Below are 16132 nucleotides of genomic sequence, written 5' to 3'. Positions count from 1 at the left end.
GAATGTGATAGCACCATTCATTTATATTTTCTCCATAAGAGGGTGCTGCTCGCACCATTTATTCATGTTTTCCCAACAAGAGGGTGCTGTTTCTTCAATTAGTGCATTGAAGTGCAACTTAATCAATGGGCTTTGAAATGTTTAAGTAAAGTTATGTTATTTAAAAGTGCAGATTTTGTTTGGATATGGAAGAGCCATGCATTTACATACTTCACCTGTTATTCCTACAGGTAATATTAAAATGACAGAAGGTTTTGTCTCACATGTATCTATAACAGATTTTAAGCAGATAATATTCAGTACATTTTGAGTTAGCCAGGTACAGTGAATATATGCATAACAATGTTTCAGTTATGTCATGGTTTTGCTCTTGTATATATGAAGTGATGATAAATGTGTATATTTTAAGTTTTATAATGGTTATTAGGATATTTTTAAGTGTATTGGTTGTAATTTCATGTCATTTGTGACTTTGTTTTGCCTAGAAAGTTGATTGGTGACTTGGATATTTTTAAAGAATGTTTGTGATTTTAAATGTCTTTTAATATCTGAAGAAGCACTGTGGGAAACAACGCTAAAGTGCTCATAAATTAAATAATTTATACTCATACCTCGGAGTCTGTACTGCTTCCTGGTTTTGGATATATCTCCACAAAGACCAGCATAATGCAGGGACATTTAACCAGAAATAGGGACATATTTGCCAGTGATGTCACATAGAAATGTGGTAGAATGAAGCTCAAACATATCTGTCATCCTGTTTGAGCAAGATATGTGCACAAAGGCATACATAATGGGGGGAGAAAGGCCCAAAAAATATGGACAGATTTGTGATACTGCACTTCCAAACTTAGAAAGTTGACAGTTTAATAATAGGTTGTACATTAGCATGAACTTTCTGAAGAGCATGAAGTTTTAAACTCAAATGTAAGTCAGTTTCTGACTTCACTCTACAATGACATGCCAATGATTTGCCAGGAAAGAAAAATGTTATGAGGAAAAGATCACAAGTATGAGACAAAAACTGGACATTCTGCACAAATCAGGACAGTTGAGAGGTATGCACTCAAACATATGTAAAACTGAGTCACATCAGTCCACAGATTATACCAGTGATATGGAAGAAAGCCAAAAAATTTGATAAGAAAAACATCTAGACATCCCGGGAATATATGGACAGTTGAGAGGTATGAATGTGAAGTATATGGTCCAAACACAGTATAGGACAGTGTATCTACAGTGCAGAGTATTGTGATATTCCATTCCTGGCATTCTGTACTGAAGATGTGTTAATAATTTGCAACAGGAGTCCATGCCTCTCAACTGTACAGATTTTCACAGAATGTCAAGAAGTTTGCTTTATATTTTTGTCCCGTTTTTCATAAAATTGTGGTTTTCTGGCAAATTTGTGGCAGATCATTAAAGATCGCAGTTAGAAAATAATGGCAGACATTTGAGTTTCAGACTCCATACCCTCCAGAAAATTCATGCTAATGTAAAACCTGTTATATTATCCACTAAGTTTGTTTTGTAAGAGCAATAATTAAAAATTGTCCCTATGTTTGCACTGTTGTCCCACTTTTTTCATGGCTTTGTCCAGATTTCTTGCTCCAAGAGATTGAGCAGTATGAACAGGAATTGGACTGCCATGTAAAATGATCAGTCAGAGGAAGTGTGTGCATTGAACAGGGGCACATAGATGAACTGTAGGAATGAACACAGGGAAAGAGGACAGGTGATACTCCCTCATGTGCAGAAGAAGAGAGCATGTCAATGGAAGATGGTTGTAGCAGCAATACCAAGCACATATCTATATGGTACAGTATGGACTGTAAAGTGAAAATGTGTATTATGTGCTGTCACACAAGGTGAAATAACAATGCGGAGGATGTCTGTATGAGATAAGCATCCTTACATGAAGAATGCAGAGGACATCTGTCAGGGATCTGACATACAGTTTGGGTAGGGTGTACATTGTGAAGCTGTGCAAACCAAACTGATATTCCTAAATATGAGTGTACTCTCAGCAGAGGTCCCCAACAAGGTGGCCACAGGTAAAGGATCATGGAAAACATTACAAGAATCAACCACAATCATGGGCAATATCAGAATAATACCACCACTAATCCCATACCTCTAAGAGAACATATATGATGGGGATGATAAGAGATGAGCCTGCAGACACACACTTGAACAACTATTATAAAACATCCATACTCTATGAAGGTAACCACACACACTGTCCTGGCACTGTAATATCTGCAGGAGGTGTTAGGAGGGACACTGTTATACCTGTATGTGACAGCGTGGACAATACAAGCTACTTGAACTGTGTGCATAGCATATATATATATATATATATATATATATATATATATATGTATATATATATATTTTTGATATATATATATATATATATATATATATATATATAAATAAATAAATACATATATATATATATATATATATATATATATATATATATATATATACATATATATATATAACATAATCCACATTGTCAAGAATGATATACATGCTATTAATGCTGTCAAGCACTTATATATGTAGTGTGTGCACAAGCAGAACAGGTAGCACACATATATCTGGTGTAGCAACTTGATTGGTGTTCCGCACCATCAGACAGTCATGTATATTCCGCATAAAGAATACCTAGGTATAGCCAATAAGCTGTGTGACAGTGCACTGTGACAAAGGTAGTACACTTCAGTTACACATCACTGGAAGATGTGTAGGGAGGTACATGAAGAAGGGTGCATTGTACATAGTTATTGGTGTGATGAAGGCTGGGAACCACGAAAGTAGTATGGCCTCTAATGTGCAGGTCCTTGACATACCCAGGGAGTTGTCAGCAGTATGACCACATGCTGGTGGATGTATCACTTACCATCAACCACAGAACATTGGTCACATACCCATTGGTCTGATTATAGGGTGTGATGTTCCCATTATACTTGGGTGGTGTGTTTGTTTCCCGATTTAACAATTCCCCCCATGTTTCTTGTCAATGCTGGTGTGGTCATGGATGTGGCATAAATTTTTGATATGTGTTGATACTGTCTATATTATACTAACATCACAGCTGGAGTCAATGATTGCCCACAATCTGTAGTCCTTCAGGCAGCTATTTGGACACAGCATGTGTATGTCATTTGTGATGTCTACCACTTAACTAAAGGTAAGAAAGGGCCTGGCAGACAGCACTGATGGATCAACCTAATCACTGGACCTGAAATATAGGTCAAATCACACATTTCAGCCTAGTGATATGCCACGTATGTCATACTCTGGTCTACCAATTTGGTGATATAGCTGTTTCTGGCCACATATGACAGTGCTGATTGAATACCTCAGTGTGGATTTATGTCAAATGCCTTGACCTGGTCAAGTTCCACAAGATGATACTGTTGTCATCATGCATGGCCTCCATGACCTCTTTGAGGATATCTATCAGATCTAAAGGACTTGATGTAGCATGAAGAACTCACACAGGTCTGTTGCACACACCTGGAGTATTACTGGTATACATGTAGAAGAGGTCCTTGATGACATGTTGGTCTACCTCACAGTCAAGGAGAGTCAGGATGTCTCTATACATGCATGCATCAGGTGCTGTCCCCCTAACTCAGGTGGATGCATGTTGATGTAAAACCTTGTATGGGAACATAGGCAGTGTGGAGGGTGTGCTGAATTGTGTATTCAACCATATCAGGAAGGTGTATGTGCTCAGTCATGCCATAGGTGACCTGTGATGTTATCACAAATCATTGATTCTGTGTGATAGACCTGGATGAAGTTAAGACAGTGCATACTGCCTATTGTGACCTGTCCTAGGTTTTGATACAATCCCCCATGCAGGAATCATTGAGAAACTCTCCAAGCTTGGTGATTAACCCTTACATCAGTTGATAGGTAACCAATGGACTCAGTGAAAGAATACATCATGTGAAAGCTGCTGAATCAACCTGTTCCAGTAGAGCTGTCACTACTGGCAACACCACAGGGATCTGTGCTTGGACCCTCCCTGTTTGAACTCTATTTCTCAACAGTTCAGGCTAAAGCATATGGCCTTTGGCTTACCAGGTTTGCAGATTGGGTACAATCACTGAGTACACCAATGGTGATAAAGTACAGGAATAATTAACACATACAAGTGAATGGTGACAAAGGCACACAATCTACAAATAAATGCAGAAATATATATTTGTAATGTTATCCATTTAAAAAGTGGAATTCCATGTTAATCACAGCATTGACAAGAGTCCTGCTATGTAGAAACCCAGGGATGGAAGCACTGGGAATACATGTAAATAGCAAACTCAACTTTAACCACTAAGTGTCCACACTGGTATTGAAAGCCTATGTTGTGCACAACATAAGTCACACCATCATATTCAGATCTTAGGATTGTATGACAGCACTGTAGTCAAACCTCATCACAACAGTAATAGAGAATAATGCTCTCTTTTTCATCAACCTCACCAGACACATAGCAGATAGAGACACCACAGGGCTTTCGCAGCAACATAACACAGGGCCTACAAACCATGCCATGATGTATGTGGATAAATTAAAAGCCATGTCACGGTAATCTATATTTTATAGGATGAGATGTCTTCTGCCTGACCTCCAGGCCAGTCTCTGACCCTGCCTTGTTGGGAATACTGTATATCCAAAAATCTGATATAGCTGATGACTTCATTTGTATCTGTTGAAAATTTAACAGTGTCCCACATGCTGGTGTCAAATGCTGTCTTTAATGTCAAACTACAGCTTACACACATACACACAGCTGACTGCAGTGAGAATAGAACTCCTACCTGTTTAAGGTGCACAGACTGCAGAACACAGTTCTTTATGCAAATGCAACAGCTCAATGTTGACTTGGAGCATGTCAGACAGCATTTTATAGCTGATGACATCAGCAATGTCTGTTGAGGAGAACATAACAGTCCCACATGTTGGTGTAAAATGCTCTCTGTAATATCAAGCATCAGCTCAAACACACACAGTTGACTGCAGTGAGAAGAGAACCCCTACCTATCTAGGTACACAAACTACAGAACACAGTACTTTATGTAGGTGCCACGTCACAAGTCTGACTTTTACAAGGCTGCAGGTCAACTTACAGTGGATGACATCAGCAGTGCATGTTGGAGAGATGTTGGGAGGCCTGCACGAAATGGATCTATAAGCATGGAAATACTGTCAGTTCATGGGATTGGTGCAGTAACTGCAGGATACACAGTTCTGCTTTTTTGTTTTTTTGGTTAGACACACACACACACACACACACACACACACACACACACACACACACACACACACACACACACACACACACACACACACTTGACTGGAGTGAGAACAGAATCTCTACCTATCTAGGTACACAGGCTACAGACCTCAGTAATTTATGAAAGCACCATAGCACAAGTCTGACTTTTACAAGGCTGCAGGCCAACTTATAGCAGATGACATCAGCAGTACATGTTGCAGAGAAGAAGTTGGAAATCCTGCATGGAATGGTAACTGAAGAATACACACTTCTGCTCTCCTTTCTAGACACACACACACACACACACACACACACACACACACACACACACACACACACACACACACACACACGCCAAGTTGACTGTAGTGAGAACCGCACCACTACCTAAGTACAAAGGTTATAAAACACAGTGCATTACACAAGTGCCATGGCACAAGTCTGACTTTCACAAAGCTACAGGCAAACTTATAGCAGATTACATCAGCAGGCCATGTGGGAGACACAATGTTGGGAGACCTGCATAGGCTCATAGCTTCAAATGTTCACAGAAGGCTACTAGCCTAATGACCCTATACTGTTTAGAAGCCTAGCTGTATACAAACACAAGTACCCTTATTGAGCATAGTTGCATGGTCATTGTTAGCAAATGATTTTGTGAGCAGCACCACCTGGTCCAGTCCATGAGGGACATAGGTGGCACCCAAAGGTGACTTTGCAATCACCCAACCAGTAGTTAAGGTTGCTGTTGAACAGGGTGATTGAAAAACACTGATTCACATGCAGTGGGAGCCTATTACAGAGGAGCGTGAGTCATTGGGGGATATATCTGTATCTCCAGCATGTTCTATTTATGTCTCAGTCTAGGTTGAGAACTCTGGGCCAAGTTATTCTTGTCGCATTTGATTTGCAAATGTCCAGTATTTCCAGTAGGGCAGGATCTGAGACTGCTCTGTAGGGCAGGCATAGGTCACCACTCAGCAGTCTGCATGATTCTGAATGCACTGACAGGTCTTTCAATCTTTTCATGTATGTCATGTTTGGAGGCCCTGGAGTGTCCCAGGTACAACCCTGTTATTCTCCAGTTGCTGCAGGTGTCTGGTGAGGTACAGACAGAAGGGAGCATTGCACTCAATTAGTGGTCTGATAAGGGTAGAGTACAGCAGATGTATGATCACCCTGGTCTTGGATGTGAAGTCCATGTGTATGATGGATGCAGAATTTAATTTATTTTTATTTATTTTACATTTATTTTACATTCGTTGACCAGGTTAGTCCGACTGAGATGAGTGGCTCATTTTCAGTGGAGACACGGGGAGAAAAGCTCCAACAGTGAAATAGAATATCAGTATGAAAAAGAATATTGTTTTTAAATCCAACTTATTCAAGAAATGAGATGTTATAATAAAGCATCATAATAAAGCAAACAATAGCAGATAGAGAAGCAAAAAGAAATACAATATACACACTCACGCGCACACACACACAAACACACACACACACACACACACACACACACACACACACACACACACACACATATATATATATATATATATATATATATATATATATATATATATATATATATATATATATATATATATATACATACAAGGCTGCTAAGTTACAAAACATAAACTGTTGTCAAAAATTGTCCTGGAGATTAGGTAAAAGTAAAAGGAGGGAGAAGAGCTGAGAGGAAGAGTAAGGTAACAAGAGTAAGATAAAGGAGACTGTTAAGAATAAAAGCTCAAGAAAAAGGGGCTAGAGAGATTAAGTAGGAAGAGAGTGTGTGTATGAGGGGAGGACTTGAAAGGGGGGCATAGGTAGCCCAGGGAAGCAGTTAAAGGAGGATGAGCGCAGTGGCAGGACAAGTGAGTTTGAAGGCATTTTTTGGTAGCTGTTTTGAATTTTTTTGGGTGCGTGAGGGATCTAATTTCAAGGGGGAGTTTGTAGAATGTATGTGTCACCACTATGGACACATAGTGATGAAAGTATAGATTGCTATCATCATGTGTTTCTAAATCTCACAACACTGTGTTTGAACTTAGAGGGGTGCTCTGTATATCATAATTAGCAGGGGTACATTATTGCCAAATGGGACAATGAGACATTGAATTTTTTAAGGTTCAGTCCGTGAGTTGTCACCAATCATTTGCATGTGGCAGCCCCTTCTGTAATATGTTACCATCACTGGGGAACTCTATTAGTGCATCCAGTTACCCATAATTTGCAAACCTGGTAAACCACAGGCCATCTACCATAGCCTGTGTTTCAGGAAAGTACGTTGGAAACAGTTGAGGGCACAGCACACATCCTTGTGGTATTCTAATGGTAATTGGCTACTGGTGGGGGTGCAGTACCCAACTCTAAGAGTGTGTGTTATGCTAGTGAGCCAGTTGCCTATCCCTATACTACTGTATGGCTTAATTCCCACATCAGAGATCTTCACTATAACACATGAATGAGGGATAGTGTCAAAGGCCTTGGCTAAGTCAACATAGGTGGTATATCCTGTTAGTCCTCATCTAGGTCTGTGGGGTAACTAGCCAAGAAGTCCACAAGATTCAGTGAGCAAGATCTACCCTTGACAAAAACAACACAGGCAGGGTCAAGTGTGCTGAAGGTCACCAATGTCTCTGTGGATATGGTCCATGCTGATTCCTTCGCTAGCCTTGCACATAAGTATGTTAGGCATATGGGCATGTTATTGGACTGATATGCATTGCACAGTACACAACATTTGATATTATATTTTGTACTGTGGTTGATATATGTGTGAAAACACTACTGTGACACCAGGGTTTCAGTGCTTGGGGGGTGGCAACAGATGGATATACTGTAAATATGTGACATATTGTTACATAAGGCTCTCAGTTTGTAATGTTTACACATGTAATTTCATGTCATACACAGAGAATAGACAGTAAACAGCAGTAATACAGTATAATATATACAAAGTGTATACACGTGAGATATATGTTTATGTGAAGGTAAAGAGTGGCAAATGCGAGCTGCATTGCTAAAATCTGACAGTCAGTATTGAGTCTATGAAATACACTTGCTGCTTAACTGACTTTGGAGTAGCACGTGTTAATGCATTGACACATTCCTTGTTGGGTCAGATGGTACTGTGTTCAAATGCAAGTGTATCTAATACTTTTAAATACATTTAAATATATTGCCACCATAGCTAATACTTTCAAATACATGTAAATAACTTGCAACCATTCTCCGTTGCTACACGTTAAGGCAAGATGTGCACCTTTGCGCAAAAATGCCTTAAAGAGATGAAATGGGTAGATAGGACAGTGGTGAAATGGGGAGCAAGCTGGGGGAAGAACAAAGGGAAAGCAGGGCAGGAATGTGCAGGAGGGAGATAGGACAGAATCAGAGCTACCCATTTCTATAACAGTGTAAAATGAACATATGTGGAAAATATTAACTGAATTTAGACTGTCAACTCCAGAGACTGGTTACCACAACACAATCATGTTGTATAGCCAATTGGACTGAATTAAGTGTGTCATGAAGACACATGTGGAAAATGGAGAGCTATGCATGAGACAATTTTTTTTTTTGGTGCAACAGGTACCCATTTTTTTTTTTTTTGAAGAGAGAGGAATTTTGGGGAAGGGATGTAGGAATGGCTGGGTGAGGTAAGTTGGGTAGGTTGAGGAAGCAATTGCAGACAAATAAGACAAGAGACAGGGATGGTGATGGACACAAAAGGTTGGGGGACACCATGATTGGGATGAGGGTGGGGACATCCTGAACCGATGGTCATCAAGCTGGGTGAAAGTGAGAATCGAGTCCTCACCCACTGGACTATCATCACTGTCACCTCACTTCACCACTGGCTGGAGTGCTTGATGTCTCCTTCTCCTGGTACTTTGCAAAATGAGGGAGAGCAGCCTCTTCAGTCAGTGTAGGCATGCAGCAACAATGCAGTGCACAGCCTTACACACCATCCCTGCCAGTTCAGTGCAGGAGATAAAATCACCACCTCTGCCACTGCTTCCAGATGGTACCACTGGACCAGCCTCCAGGGCAGGACTACCTGAGGGGTCAGGTAGTGCAGGTATGCAGAGGCGGTGCTGCCAGGTTGGCTCCCAGGCAAATAAAATTAAATTAAATTAAAAAAAAATAAAAAAGAGAGATAAAGGTTATGGTGAGAGAAAAAAAAAGAGATAAGATTAGTACCTTCATATGTGACATACAATTCATTGATACAATTATTTGACTCTATTATCTTAACTTTTACTTTTAAGACTACCATCTCCTAACAGACGCACACTATACTACAGATTGCAGCAAGTACTCCTTAGCATGTGCATACATTGCACATATGCATGTCCCAATTATACAGATTACAATTTACAGCAGGGCATTTGTGTCACTGGTATAGAGGTTTGAATTTAATTTAAATATAATTGAAGAATTTAAACTATTGTATAGTTGGGAAGTGAGGCATTTGAATTCACAACCTCTGACTAAATTCCAAAATGTACTTTGGTTTGCGCTACAGATTAATGCATGCGTACTTGCTTTTACAGTTGAGATATGCATGCTCAATTTGATTCAGCTCTATAAAATACCAAAAAAAAGTATCTTTAACTTTTAATGATACAATAACACTACTCTTCTGCTGCATGAATACCACATACTTCCTTCATCCTCAGCAACCTAGCTCCATGGGTTTGGACATGTATCTCATGATCATGGGCAGCTGTGGATAAAAGAGATCAGAACAGAATACCATTATGAATACCAGTATTGCCTATATTAAGCTTTTAAGTCTTACAAGTGCTCTCTGTAGTTGATACATACACAGGTGTGGGATTTTGCAGTCCTGAATACCTTGATCCAATGGATGAGAGTATCCCTTTTCCTCTTCTGTAGGTCATTGTAGTGATGCTTACATTGGTCTCCAGTGCGCTGGATACCTGTTGCAAGTGGTTACAGCCATGGCTAATCTATCCTAAACTTCCAACTTATACTGGGACCCAGAATAGTTCCCCTGCAGAAGCCTGGCACTGTGGTTCTTAACTAGGAGTCCAATAAAAACCTTCAACTACCAGATAACCCATCTCTGTGCCCTACACCTGACACCTTCCCCACAAATGCCTGCCATGTCTGCTACAGATCTAGAGCAATAGAAAATTATGCTTTCCCACCAGTTCCAGTCATTTTGTTTACTGGGAGTGTGCACACTGTTTGAAAATGTTGCACTCCACTTACCATCAATCAAACATGGTGCTTGGCAGTGCACAACTCCAAGCACCATGTTTGTGAGATGGTAAATGGAGGGCAAAAGTGGCAAGCAGTGAGCCATTACATAATTGCAGTTGCAGTTTCAAGGTTATTGGATGTACAGGCAGTTGTGTATGTGTGCTAGGCAAATGTGAAGGCCATGCCAGTCCGGATGGCAGAAATATAATTACAAGAATATAGTACACAGTATACCCACAGTCATAGATGTGATAATAAATGTGATAATACATAGATATATGCATACAAAACTGACACAATGCTAGTGTCTTAGCCCTCATACATATAATTAATATCAGCTCCACTATGTCAAGTGTCATAAATGACAGCGACTATAATGGGAAGAGGAACAGCAGTAAAAGTGTATGGAATATCCTGTATTCCACCCCAGGGCCATGTGTATGGCAGTTCTACACTTACACCTGTTGTCAAAAGAAGGTTAAGAAAACACTTGTCTGTGTTGCAATTCATTGCTATAAACTGCAGTGTTACAACAGTGAAACAAGGGACATCTCTACTCCAGCTCTACACTTGCACCTGCTGCCATAGGACTAGTTACATGACATTCCCTATTTTACTAATCATTATTAAGGTATCTCTGTTAACCTCTTCTCAATGTTGCTTAGCCAAACCTGACATTCATTTTTTGCCCTTTCCTGTATTTGCACTAAGTGGTGCATTATGCAAACAGTGCCCCACCTCAAAAAAAAAAAAAAAAAAAGAAAGAATAGAAAAAAAGGGAGAGGTAGTTGACATGAAGAAAAGTACTGTATGACATATACACTAGAAACTGTTAGTTCACATGAGATATTTCTGCATGGGTCTGGATTTGAACTCTCACCCTAATATACATTTAGAGCAGAGGATAGGGGCTTTATCCCTCTTTGCCACACCCACAGTTTTGCAATAAAGAACTGAACTCAATCAGCACACAACCAACTGCAACAGCATCTACAGTGATATCAAACCAGGCAAGTGTTATTTATACATTTATTAGTTTTCTATGTAGTACCCCTTGTGATTACACAACCTGTCGTGATTATTGCTTGCAAACATACAGCTCTGTCTTACATTTCTGAGTTTGTTGGCCATTCTTCATTTTTCTGAGCAGTAATCTGAGACATGCAGTGTGTAAGCCATTCTATATCATTGACCTTAAAATGGGTGACGATATTAAGTGAAAATAATATCATATGCAGTTGCCAACAAATGAAGGGCAGCTTGGATGTTAAGGAACACAGCATGTGACTTGTGTGCTGCTTACTTACTTACATTTCCAACCTTATCTAACACTTTGTAGATCTAACCTGACATACCCAGTGGAAGTAAGGCAGTCTACAGCGCTGTTGTGTTTTCCTTCTCCCAACCACTAATCATTCACAGTTGCAATCTATTAAAATCAAACACTGAGAGAGTGGCTGCACTGTTTACATCTCCTACACACATCCAGTTTTTTTGGATTCAGCAATTTTAATAAGTTTGCACCTCATTTGCATATTCACTGTGCTAACAACCTTGAATCTACACCTTATAAAAAGACAACAGTGTAGCTAAGCAAACTGAAGGTGAGGAGACTTGTTATGTTGGAAAGACTGCAGATAATATTTTTTCTTCAGGATATATCTGTGCAGAGGAGTACTGAACTTTAGCAGGTATGCTTCCATTTTGTCACCTACATACCGCATATGCTGGAATATATTTAAGAATAATGTGAAGTAAAGACTTTTACACTTTTATCTGTATGCATTAGTTAGAAGTGTACTGATGGCATGGACATGTTTGCCAAGCCATTTCAGAGGTATGCATGACTGACAATACATGAAAATGGGATGCTATGTTATAAGTATGTACAAATGTTTCAGAGACAGGTCCTGTGATAGCACGTTTAGCATTTCAAAGATGTTTTGTTAGCAAAAGGTGTCATTTTCTTGTTCTTTTGGGGGGAGCAAAGGAGCAAAAGTGAGTTATTCTTCTGGCACAAACAAGGATAGACTGTACTTTTGTGGGGGGAGCAAAGCTGAGTTAATGTTATGGCACAAATAAAGGTATACTGTTCTTTTTTGTGGAAAGGGTCAAAGGTGAGTTAATGTTATGCTGTTGTTCCTCTCCTTGTTTTGCATCCTCTCTGTTGTTCCTATTTCACATCTGTAGACTGTTGTATGTTTTTCAAGGGGGTAATACTGAGGGGCTACCATTTCTATTTGTTCTGTAAACAATTATTTTGTAGTTATATGATACTTATGTGTATTATTCTTTGTTTTTTAGGACACCTATAAGTATGCCACCCAGGCATGTCAGTCCTCGGACACCACCCGTTCACCGATGCTGAGAACCAGGTGATTCTGGATGCCTTTAGGCAACATGATGCTTCTCTGCTGGAAAGAGGATGTGAAGATATGGCACATAGGCTGCAAATATGGAACCAGATAGCTGACATGGGTGCTATGGCTGGCCACAACAGGATATACAAGCAGGTTTTCCACAGTGCCCCTGACATGAGCGCATCTGAATGGTGGGGAGCAGCTGCAGTGGGTCATGACCAGATGGTTACTGGAGGAAGGCCTGCTAGGGAACCACCACTAATCTTGAGTGAAGAGTTCCTGGCCAATATCAGGGATCCAGACAGTTCCCAGGAGACTGCAGTACAGAATGTCTTGGATGTTGGAGCAACAGTTTCAGAGACAGAAAACATGTCCCAGGAGGAGCTTCCATCTAGGCTTTGGTATCTGAACAGTTGAATACTGTTATATAGTAAAGCAACTGAAATCAAGAATTTGCCTTTTTGTCACATCTCATTTTTTTTTGGGGGGGTGGGGGTTGAAGATTGCTACAGTTATTAGCTTAGGTTGGAGTTATCAGCCATGTTCTTGTTGAAAGTCTGTTTAATGGACATTCAAAGGCGTACAAGTATTACCCCCATGTTACTGTTAATTGTGATGATGTTGCTCTTACCTACTACTTAACTTCTTACAGGACTGTCTGTATTACAGAGGGGAATTTCTTCTGCAGATGGTAAGCCAAACATTTTTATGACAGTACTGCTGAGCAATTTAAAGAAATATTTTATTGTGTGCTGTTGATGTCAGGCCTGTTGTGTGTATTGTTGCACTGTCAGCAATAATGGTAGCACTGTTACTTTGTTAGCACATAATGCAGTACAGTAGTGCAGGTATTAATTTATTTCTGTGTTTGTTGCACAGGTGATCATGACAGTGGGAGTGTGGGCCCTCTGCCACCTGATGTCAGTGTATCAGCAGAGTCTGATGATGATGGTGGCCAAACTGAGGCACAATCAGGGGGTGCAGAGGTTGAATCTGACACTGACGTTAACATATATCCATCCCATGCAATTCCATCAAACATAGCCAGTAGGCCTATGCCTACCCATTCCTGTGAGGCCACAATATTGGACAGGTGGAGGGCGAGGCATTCATCAGGGAAGTGTGGTTACTGAGGCTTCAGTGCCTGTTGAGTCAAACTGTAGCCAAACTGTGGGTGAGATGCCACACAGGAGGGTTGATAGGGGTGCTCAGTGGGGGGGCCTGCTGTCCCTCCTCCACCTGGTGCAAGTGTCTCTTCCCTTGCCACTCAACATATATTTAGGGCTGTCATGGAGGTATAGGCATGTTTCCGTAGGTGCTCCAGACAAATGTTCATGGATGTAGATGTGGCACAGTCTGACATGAGCGACTGCCTCCACCATGTTGCATATTCAATGGATTGGATGAATGACATGTTGGAATGAGTGATGTCTGTGATGGAAAGTCTGTTGGGAGGAGAATGGCATCCACATGGGTGTAGGTCAGTCACATCATCTGCAGTCAGCCAACGTGTCTGTGACTGATTATGATCCGATAATGGTAGTACTTCCTTTCCTCCATCAGTGAGTGTGCTGTCCACACCCAGACCTGTCAGGACATGGGGTTGTGGTGCTGGGCATCCCTGTGAAGGGAGCTCATCCAGCAGACATCAGTCATGTTCAGGTAGCAGGACTGCGTCTGACTGTGGGTAAAGACATACCAGTGCAAGTCCTGGCAGAGCCAGTTTTCATGGTCAGGGACAACAATGATGTACTGTCACCTCTACTATGCAAGGCTCACACCTGCCTGACATATGAAGACGTAGAGCCATCACGGTGCTTGGCTGTATTCATGCAGACACTCACACACCAGTTTCACCTGGAGTACTCCTACAGACACACATACACCAGTTATTCATTTTGTTTAACTGGCCATTTGTTGGTGTATCCAGCTGTCTGCCTGCTTCTCTTTCTGACGCATGCACACTCACTGACATTTTGTGTCAGCCTAGGCTTCCACCCCCCCCCCCAAAAAAAAAAACTTTTGCAAATGATGATAACTGTGCCATATTCCTGTTTTCTATGTTTTGATTCAGGGATACATAAGCTTTGTGTCTGATGCTCAGGGTGCATAGCTAACTTAGCCCTTAGTATATTTCCATTTGTGGAGTTGAATTGTTAATTGTACCTTTGACATATATTGACATTGGAAAGTTAGGACAATTGATAGCATCAGAATTTCTCAATCTTATAGAGAATGATCTTATCAGGGTTGTGAAGTCAGAAACTACAATGTGTACCGTTACTTTCTAACTTCTGTCTTTAATAATTTTCCAGTACAAACGTATGGTGCTAAACTGAGGGCATGCAGTGATCATCGGTACTTTGAGAGGAATGACATGTTAATCTTTGATGCCTCAGGCCTACTACTTAGTAATAGACACATATAAATCAAATAAGTCTCTGCTGTCACATGTTAAGGTAATTTCTGTACAAATCTCCCACCTTTTACTTGCTTACCTTACCAACTAATGAAATACAAGGATATGCCACACATTGATATTATTAAACAATACACTCCAGGTTCAGGACTTACCTTATACATGCAGCAGTTGCCACAGTTTTAGTTCAGTAGCACATAGAAATGAATTAAAGCAGCAGCAGCCGCTGTCATTCTGTCCGTGTAGACTACTTTCTGTGATTGTATTCCAAAAGTTTTACATTCACAGGAGAAATCAGCACGGAGTCTACACAAGATGCTTTATAGCTTGTTGAATAGCTCCACTGTGTTTGATTAATTAATTAGCATGCAATTCAGCTGCTTATGCTGTAATTATCATGCCACAATGTTTATCTTGTTTGCACAGAGGAGCATGACTCAACATGGTGCTTACTGAATCTAAAACTGTCCGCGACCATGTGAGCATTGTGCCACGATGCACACATGGTGAAAAATGACCCTATAGGCATTATTGAATCCTCCTGAATGTCTTTTCCATACAACAAAAAAGATAATACACAGGAGTCTTCTATATTCCATTACCAATTACTTCTATAAAAACCCTTATGCAGTACCCTGTAGGCACACATTTTTTTTTTCATCATGCAAACAGCTAAACAGACTTGTTAAAGAAAAATTGGGTCATAGTTTTGATATGCTATATACTAGTATCTTTTTCTATACAAAATATTTAAGTCATTTTAGAGAATCCATTCCACTCTGTTTGTGACCTGGTACTATCTCCAGATGTTGTGTCTTT

This window comes from Protopterus annectens, chromosome 5.part0 (assembly GCF_019279795.1).
Source record: "Protopterus annectens isolate FY-2018-M chromosome 5.part0, PAN1.0, whole genome shotgun sequence".
NCBI classification, from domain to species: Eukaryota; Metazoa; Chordata; order Ceratodontiformes; family Protopteridae; genus Protopterus; species Protopterus annectens.
The sequence above is the reverse complement of the archived record's forward strand: the minus strand, read 5'-3'. Positions refer to the sequence as shown.